The sequence below is a fragment of the Hevea brasiliensis genome, chromosome 13 (genome assembly GCF_030052815.1).
Source record: "Hevea brasiliensis isolate MT/VB/25A 57/8 chromosome 13, ASM3005281v1, whole genome shotgun sequence".
In the NCBI taxonomy this organism is placed as follows: Eukaryota; Viridiplantae; Streptophyta; class Magnoliopsida; order Malpighiales; family Euphorbiaceae; genus Hevea; species Hevea brasiliensis.
This window is the reverse complement of record NC_079505.1, coordinates 8038572-8048784: the sequence shown is the minus strand read 5'-3', so window position 1 is coordinate 8048784 and position 10213 is coordinate 8038572. Positions and strand designations below refer to the sequence as shown.

General features: G+C 30.8%; 2 pseudogenes; both read right to left on the bottom strand.

Annotated features, from left to right (window-relative positions):
• Positions 1 to 232: 232 nt before the first annotated feature.
• On the bottom strand, positions 233 to 2844 carry LOC110652197 (putative pentatricopeptide repeat-containing protein At1g12700, mitochondrial; annotated as a pseudogene).
• Positions 2845 to 6809: 3965 nt separating this feature from the next.
• LOC131171794 (putative pentatricopeptide repeat-containing protein At1g12700, mitochondrial) lies at positions 6810 to 9701 on the bottom strand (annotated as a pseudogene).
• Between the last annotated feature and the right edge of the window lie 512 nt (positions 9702 to 10213).

Below are 10213 nucleotides of genomic sequence, written 5' to 3'. Positions count from 1 at the left end.
TTTTAATTGTTATTCTTGTTAATTTAATTAGTTTTGCTTTTTATCTTGTTAATTAGTTATTTATTTTATATAGGAATTATTAATTTACTGTTATTTATCATCTATTTAAAAGTATGAATTTATATTTTATAATTACACACACACACACACACACACACACACACACACACACACACACATATATATATATATATATATATAATTTAGGCAATTAAGATTATGGAGCCTTGCTTCAAAAAGGCTCTCGTCTCTCCTCTTGCCTCTCTTCTAAGGCCATAAGGCACTCTATCGTCTTAGTGTCGCCTTTCGCCTTAATAACACTGCTTAAAACATACAAATGAGATGATGGTAAGGAATCAGGCCTAAGACATACAAAAAAAAATTAATAATAATAATAAATAAATCATAATATAGTTACCAGTTACTATCATGATTATGAGATTTGTTACTTTGAGATTAGGAATCAGGTCAATAGAAACTTACCAAGCTGATGATATCTCGATAATGAAGAAGAACAATATGTTCACTGGCCCTGCCCAGAAAAAATAACATGTAAGCAAACAAGGCATGGTAACAATGTAAAACTTCTGACATTTCCAATCTAGTCATGAAAAAAAAATGTCAATATGCAGGACACCAATGGCTAAACATATAAAATAGAAATACAAGTTAAGTTGCTATTATATCGAAATATCTCATTTCATTATGCAGCAACCATTTCGACATATATCACAAATACCTATAATGTAAGTATCTGCTACCCAAATTCTATGCCTAATCCATTCTGACATTTTCTGGAAGGTTCACTTTCTTGTAACAGTAAGCAAAATCCAATGAGCCAAATTTTTGTTTTTCTACTTAAACTATCTAACTGTCTTAAGCTTACTCTTCTTTTTTTTTTTTTTCTTTTTTTTTTCACCCTTTAAATCTAACTATAGACACATAACATTCTTTTGATGTTTTAGTTATTCTACTTTTTGCAGTTGCATCATCAAGCCGAAAATAATGCAGCAAGTTACAGATTAGGGAATATGAACATTATGAATTATGATTATGGAATCACATAATGCTTGCAAGATAAAAACCACCACATGCACTGATTTCCTATATAGAAGAAGGGTGACAAATTGGTAAATGCACAGAGTATTAAGCACAGAACAACTTGCTAGGTAATTCCAAACATAGTTATACTTTCTATGTAAAAAAGGACCAATAACTCACAACATAACAAATACATAGTCCATATGTTGAGCAAGTCTTGATTGTTAAGATATCACTTAAAATTTGCACCTTTAGAAAATTTGGAACGATTTCGTAGTTTTCTCACAATGAGATCTTCGTTGGGCGATAAATGTATTACGAATTCGAAGGTGGTGGCATGTGCAGAGAATCCTTTATCAACCATCTCATTAATAAGCTGTGTTGCCTTTGATACATCCTTATGCTTGAGAAACCCTTGAATAATCACGTTATAACAACAATCATTCGGTAAACATCCACTCTTTTTCATTCCTCTAAAAACTTTGTATGCTTCATCTAGTAATCCTTCATTGCAAAGTCCTTTTATCATTGTACTATATGTATAAACATTAGGCTATAAGCCTTTTTCCAAAAGCCTAAGAAATAGTTCTTTGGCATCATTAAGCCTCCCAGCTTTGCATATACCATCAAGCAAAATGGTAAAGCTCACACAATCGGGCTTCAACTGACCCTTTTCCATCACTTTAAATAGTGTGAGTGCCTCATCAAAATACCCTTGTTTGCATAAGCCATCAAGAATGATTGAAAAGGTTATTATATTTGGCTGCTTACCATGAGAACACATGTTCTTAAAAACCTCATGTGCAGTTTGGGATTGCCCAGCTTCCCATAATCCCTTTATAAGGGTATTATAAGTAATGATGTCAGGAACTAAACTAGTTTTAAGCATTTCATCAAAAAGTTTTGTTGCTTCATCTATCCTTTTGTTCTTGCAGTATCCATTAATCAAGATGTTGAAACTAAATACATCAGCTATGCCACCACTTACTATCTGATCAAATAGTTTTCTAGCTTCATCCATTTGGTTACACAGGCAAAATCGGTCCATCAAAGAACTGTAAGTGACAACATCAGGCTTCACACCTTTTTGGATCATTATTTTCATTATTTCTTGAGCTTTTGAAACTAATCCTTCCTTACAAAGATTGTCAATCAATATATTGAAGGTAAAAATGTCTGGTGATATGTTTTGCCCCACCATTTCTTTCAACAAGGCGAAACCTTGATTCCATTTGCCCAAATTGCAAAGACCTTGAATGAAGCAGTTGTAAGTGATGATACTAGGTGGAATACCTTTATTCCTCATCCGAGAGAAGAGGTCTAAAGCCTCAATAACTAGCTTATCCTTGCAAAAAGCATCAATAATTGCATTATATGTCACAACATTTGGCTCACAACCTCTCTCACCCATTCCCTTTAGCAACTCAATAGCCACATTTTTTTTCCCACATTTACATAAAGCATTTACTATCACATTGTAGGTACGAATATTAGGTTGATATCCTCCAGCAACCATATCATTGAAAAAATCTACTGCTCCATTGATTTTACCATCTATACAGAGCCCTTTAATTAAAGTAGTAAATGTCACAGTATTGGGCTCCAATCCAAATTTGATAATTTTCCCCAGAATTGAGAAGCCAAAATTCACAAGGTGTAAGCGGCAGAAACAGTTAATCAATATAGAAAGAGAGTAAATATTGTGTGATATTCCTAGAGACTCAATTGTTCTGGACAAAGAAATAACCGTGTGATATTGTTTCATTCCCACAAGAGCAGATAAAAATCGACAAAATTGAACAACAGAAGGCAGAGGACGCAAAAGAATGGCTGAACTGGGCTATGAGATTGCCCAGAGTAACGCTGCATGGATTCTTGACAAATATGAGGAGCATAGCATGTGCATATTTATAATTGATCTAACTTATTTAAGTTTTTTTCACTATATTTATAATTTTATTTATAAAAGTAATTTATAATTTATATTTCTCATAAAATATATTTTTATACATACATATGTTAAAAGTTACAAGAAATCTACCAACAGAGATGCATGTATTTCTGGAAGTACATACACTAGTAATGACAAGATGTTAGGGGCATATTTATTTGTAGAAAATATATTTTTTTAATTTTAAAAAATTTTGTTTTTATTTTTATAAAAATTAAGAGAAAATATAAAAAAATTCATTCAACTATTAGCAACAAAAAATAATTTTCTAATTTAAAAATTAAAAAAAATTCCTTATCTTTTATAATTAAAAAATAAATTATTAAAAATATTTAAAAACTTAAAACTCATTAAAATCATGATAATTAAAGAAAAATTAAAGACAAATACTGTAAATATACGAGCGAGGAAGAGAGTGAACCTTATAAAAATTGCTGATGTGTGATTTATCTTAATTTAATATTATTATTTTTATTATTAAATTAAAAAAAATATTACTTTGCACCCATCTGTCCTACTCATGTTTTTCCCTTCAGTCTTTTCTTCACCTTCTGTTTAATCTCTCAATAAATCCATCCGGCACATACTTCTTAAACTTGTCCTTGAGAGACTAAAGGCTAATTTGGCATTTCTATTGAAATTATTATTGAGAAAATAATTTTTTAAATATGCTAGTTAGGAAGTATTAAAAAATAATTAAAAATTAAATTTAATCAGTTTTAAGCATAAGAACACAAAAATAATAAAATAGTTTTTTTCAAACTACTTTTCTCAATAGCATTTAAAATTGTGCTTTTATTCATAAAAGAAGTTTAAGAATTTTAAACTTAATGGCAAACAGGGGCTAAGGAAATGGACCGCCACTCCTCACGACCCTAAGTTGCCATTATTTTGTAGCTTATACCTAGTCATTTTTGCTTGATAATGCCTTTAGTAAGGTGAGCATTCGGTTCAAATCGAATCGAACTGAACTGCTCTATTTTGATTTGATTTGGTTCGATTCAAATCGTTCGATTTTAATTTTTAATTAATTTTTTAATTTAGACTTGATTTTCAAGTTATTTTTTATAATTTTGACTTTGGTTTGAACCTAATAACCATTAATAAATGAAATTAAACAATTTATATATATATATAATTAAATATAATTCATAAATTCCCCATAAAAATAAATCAATTCAAAAATCGATTCGGTTCGATTTTATTCAATTTGAATATATAAAATTACAAACCGAACTGAAATAATTGAAATTTTTATAAAATAAAATCGAACCGAACCGATTGAATTTTAAAACCAAACCGATTGAACTGAATTAACTCGGTTCAGTACGATTTTTCAGTTTAAACCGAAATCTGCTCACCTTAGCCTTTAGCTCTCCAACTTTTACAATAAGAGATGGTGATGTGCATTTCCCTAAGCTAACTATAATCTAAAATGCATTAAAATGAATTTGATTGCTATAGTTTTTTTTTCCTTTTTTAGTTATCACACTTATACATTCTGCATTTATACTATCCGCTAAAGAAAGAAATGATTGTTTTTCATTAGCAATTTCACAAAGATTTCTTCTCTTACTGGAAAGCCCACCAGAGAGTGGATTGCTATATATATGAATTAGCTTTGATTCCAATTCTTCCGATAGTTGTTGAATGTAACTTGATTCATCAAATTATTGACTATGGTTTGTCAACTATTGGTTTATAATTAAAAACTGATGCAACTATATTAATATATAGCTGTGCATGATTCATAGAGATCTGAACTAAACCGAAGAATCATACGACATCGATAGAATCATATCAAATATAATTTTATTTTGATATTTGAGTTTAGTTCTTATTTTTTACTAAGAATTGAATCGAAATCGTATCAAAACCGAATCAAGATTGAACCGGAGAATGTGAAGGTAGCAAGAAACTGATTGGAGAAAATTAAAAAAAAAAATTTGATGGATTTTTGGACAAATAAAGGTATTGATCTTTGCTGGAAATTCCCTGCTCCCCTGACTCTTTTTTTGGCTCAAAGAAACCCGGAGGTTTTGTCCCAATTTGTTCCCTTTGATTATATATATATATATATATATATATATATATATATATATATATATTAAAAAGGTTCATATAGAGATGAAACGGATTGATTTTTGTGGATACTTGATTCGACTAAACCCTAATAAAATATATTTAGATAATATATAATTGGGTTTTGGACGAATTCAAATTTAAAAAGTAGTATTCATGACGAGTTTGGTTTTACATGTTAGGTATTTATTATTTGAACAAGTTTATATTAATATTTAATTAAATATAAAATATATATTTTTTATAATAATATTTGTAAATTTTACATTTTTATTTTAAGTAAAATAGGATTTAAATATTTTATGAAAATTTTAAAATATAAATTATTAATATTCAACTCAATTCAACTAAGCCTTTATCCCAAAAAATTTGGGGCCGGCTATATGGATTCACTTTCTCCACTCTAAATGATTTTTGGTTAAATCCTCAGAAATGTGTAATGCTTCTAGGTCATATTGTACTATTTTCCTTCAAGTCAATTTAGGTTTACCCTTTTTTTTCTTTCTATCCTCTAACCTAATATGCTCTACTTGTCTAACTGGAGCCTCCGTATGTCTACGCTTCACATGACCAAAACACCTCAATATCCCTTCTTTCAACTTATCTTCAATTGGCACCACTCCTACTTTTTCTCTAATACTCTCATTACGGACTTTATCTAGTCTAGTATGGCCACTCATCCACCTTAACATTCTCATCTCTGCAACTTTTATCTTAGACGCATACGACTCTTTCAGTACCCAACACTCACTACCATATAACATATAACATAGCCGATCGTATGGCTGTACGATAAAATTTTTCTTTCAACTTATTGGGAATCTTACGATCACATAAAACTCCCGTGACACGTATCCACTTCAACCATTCAGCTTTAATACTATGACTAACATCCTCCTCAAAATATAAATTATTAATAAAAAATAAAATTTTATATAAATTATTATTTAAAATATATAAAATTAAATAGATTCTAAAATTTTTCGAATAATAATAATCGAGTTTAGAACTTATTTAGACAGTTGATAATAAATTTTAATCGAATTTATGGTGAATTTAATTTTGAAAATATTAATCATATTTGGATTTAAGTAGGTGATTATCGCGAGTATCCTATCTGTTGCCATCGACGGGTGAAACTGGGCTGCCACCTATAACTTTAATGATAAAGTTCATTTTAATCCTTCAACTGATCCAAAATTATATTTTCCACCCTTAGACTTCTAATAAAAAAAATTGGGAGTGTCAAAACTCTGCTACTGACCAGATGGATAGCTTTGTTGATGATATTTGGTGTTTTCCATAGTTTATCATTGAAGATCAGGTCATTTCGTGCTTTCCACATCATCCGTGCCAAGAGCAACCAATTGGAGAAAATACGCTCATCTCAAATGTAGAGGCGAAGCAAAACAGACTTCTCTGATTGACCATTAGCCCCATAAGGCCCCAGCCGCCCCAAGCGGCCTAGTGTTTTCAGCTGCAGGTTGGCGCGTCTAGATAACATTACAAATAATTTAATTTTAAGAATTATCCATTTTTCTTTCAATTAGCATAGGCACGAAATAATTCACTTATAATTCATTTGTAATATGCACAAGAAGGGGAAGTGCTATGAGGCCACAGTACAATTGGGTTTTTTCTCCATGTGCATAACAACAATATAAAGCTTTGATATTTCCAACCTTCTCACGAAAATAAAATGACAATATACAGGACGCCAATGGCTAAACATATAAGATAGAAATACAAGTAAAGCTGCTATTATATCAAAAAATATCATTCCATTATTAGCAACCATTTGAACATAAATCACTCTATAATGTAAGTATCTACTACCCAAATTCTATGTATAATACATTCCAACATTTTTTGGAAGATTCACTTTCTTTTAACAGTAAGCAAACTCCAATATGGCAATTTTTATGTTTCTACTTCAACTGTCTAGCTGTCTTAAGCTTACACACGCCCACCCCCCCACCCCCCCTCCCCTCTCTTCCCTTCCCTTTTTTTTTTTTGTTTTTCCATCCTTTAAACCTAGCCATGGACCCATAACTATCTTCTTCTTCTTCTTCTTTTTTCCGTCAATCCACTTTCTACTTTTTGCAGTTGCATCATCAAGCAGAAAATAATGCAGAAAGTTGCAAATTAGGGAATAGGCACATTATTAATTGTGATTATGGAATCACAAAATGCTTGCAAGATAAAAACCACAACATGCACTGATTTCCTGTATGGAAAAAGGGTGAAAAACCTGCAAATGCACATAGAATTAAGCACAGAACAAATATGCTTACACATTCTACATATATAAAAGGAATTATCTAGTTAGCGTGCGAGTTTTGCTTTTAGGAATATAATAAAAATTAGAAATTCATCATGGTAGGTTGATAAATGAATTGCCAACACTGAAACTATACACAAAATGCATTGATAAGGGAAGTAGCAGGGTCTCACAAGAGAAAGGGAAAGGTATCTGCATAGGCACAATAACAAATCTTAGGTTATTCACATACTCACCCAATAGTACTTCAGTCCTTTTTATCTAGCAATCAAACATATTCATTAATGTTAATGTGCATATACAACCTAAAATCATAATCTAGTGCTAATATATAGTTTCTTTTGAAAAGGGAAAGTAACTACTAGAGGGATTGTAATTGTACTCAAATGAAATATATTGAAGTAGCAATAACTCACAACATAACAAATACCTCGTCCATCTGTTGTGCAAGTCTTGATTGTTAAAATATCACTTAAAATTTGCATCTTTAGAACATTTGGAACGATTTCGTAGTTTTCTCAGAATGAGATCGTCATTCTTGCGATAAATGTATTACCAATTCGAAGGTGGTGGCATCTGCAGAGAATCCTTTATCAACCATTTCATCAATAAGCTGTGTTGCCTTTGCTACATCCTTATGCCTGAGAAACCCTTGAATAATCACATTATAACAGCAACCATTTGGTACACATCCGCTCTTTTCCATTCCTCTAAAAACTTTGTATGCTTCATCTAATAATCCTTCTTTGCAAAGGCCTTTTATTATTGTACTATATGTATAAACATTAGGCTGTAAGCCTTTTTCAAAATGCCTAAAAAATAGTTCTTTGGCATCATTAAGCCTCCCAGCTTTGCACATACCATCAATCAAAATCGTAAAACTCACACAATCAGGCTTCAACCGACTCTTTTCCATCGCTTTAAAGAGTGTGAGTGCCTCATCAAGATACCCTTGTTTGCACAAGCCATCAAGAATGATTGAAAAAGTCACTTTATTTGGCTGCTGACCATGAGAACACATGTTCTTGAAAACTTCTAGTGCAATTCCAGGTCGCCTTGCTTCCCACAATCCCTTAATAAGAGTATTATAAGTAACAGAGTTGGGAACTAAACTACTTTTAATCATTTCATCAAAAAGTTTTGTTGCTTCATCTATCCTTTTGCTCTTGCAGTATCCATTAATCAAGATGTTGTAGCTAAAGACATCAGCTATGCCACTGCTTACCATATGATCAAATAATTTTGTAGCTTCATCCATTTGGTTACACAGACAAAATCCGTCCATCAAAGAACTGTAAGTGACAACATCAGGCTTCACCCCTTGTTGGATCATTATTTTCATTATTTCTTGAGCTTTTGAAACCAGTCCTTCCTTGCAAAGATTGTCAATCAATATATTGAAGGTAATAATGTTTGGTGATATGTTTTGCCCTGCCATTTCTTTCAACAAGGCCGAAGCTTGATTCCATTTGCCTAAATTGCAAAGACCTTGAATTAAGCAGGTGTAAGTGACAACATTAGGTGAAATACATTTATTCCTCATTTGAGAGAAGAGGTCTAAAGCCTCAATAACTAGCTTATCCTTGCAAAGAGCGTCCACAATTGCACTGTATGTCACAACATTTGGCTCACAACCTCTTTCAACCATTCCCTTTAGCAACTCAATAGCCACATTTGTTTTCCCACATTTACAAAGAGCATTTATGATCACAGTGTAAGTATGAACATCAGGTTGATAACCTCCAGCAACCATATCATTGAAAAAATCTACTGCTCCATTGATTTTACCATCTATACAGAGCCCTTTAATTAAGTTAGTAAATGTCACAGTATTGGGCTCCAATCCAAATTTGATAATTTTCCCCAGAATTGAGAAGCCAAAATTCACAAGGTGTAAGCGGCAGAAACAGTTAATCAATATAGAAAGAGAGTAAATATTGTGTGAGATTCCTAGAGACTCAATTGTTCTGGACAAAGAAATAACCGTGTGATATTGTTTCATTCCCACAAGAGCAGATAAAAATCGACAAAATTGAACAATAGAAGGCAGAGGACGCAAAAGAATGATATGATTAAAGAAAGCTAAGGCATCATCAACGTCCCTAAAAGAAGAAGAATTGAACTTAGATCTCAAGAAACGTTGAGATTTTGCATCTTTAGGATTATGCGTGGAAGCAGAAGAATGGAAGTAATTGGTAAATAATAAGGATGGAGATTGAATGATACCCATTTCCGTTTGCAGTTGAAAGTGGAAGAACCTCTCAGTAGTTGTGAAAATCCTCCGCGCCGACATTATCATCTTCAGAGAAAGAGAGACGGCTCTGCATGTTTAGGGCGAAAGAAAGAGCGTTTAGCAATTATCTGTAATTTATTAGCATACCAATGCATAACTAGCATTAAAAAATAATTTAAAATTTTTAATGTAAAATTTTATTTTATAATAAAATAAATATTTAAAATTAAAATTTTAAATAATAAAACTATTTATATTAATGAACAATAAAATTTAATAAATTAAAATTTATCGTTGAATAAATAAAAAAAATTAATGTACTTTTTGTGATTTAATAATAATATAATAAAAAATTCAATAATTTAAATTAATATGTTAAGAAAATAAATTATTAACAATATTTATTAGGACAATGAATTTTCAAGTTTAAAAATGACAAAAAATTAATAAAATAAAAATTACCATTAATTCAGCATTTATCTCATTTCAAAATTTAAAATAAAATTCAACAAATATTTTATAAATCAAACAACAAGATTTTTGAATAAATTTATTTTTAAATATTTTTTAAATTATTAAAAAAATACTTATTACTTCTATAAAATTTGTAAAGAACGAAAAATAA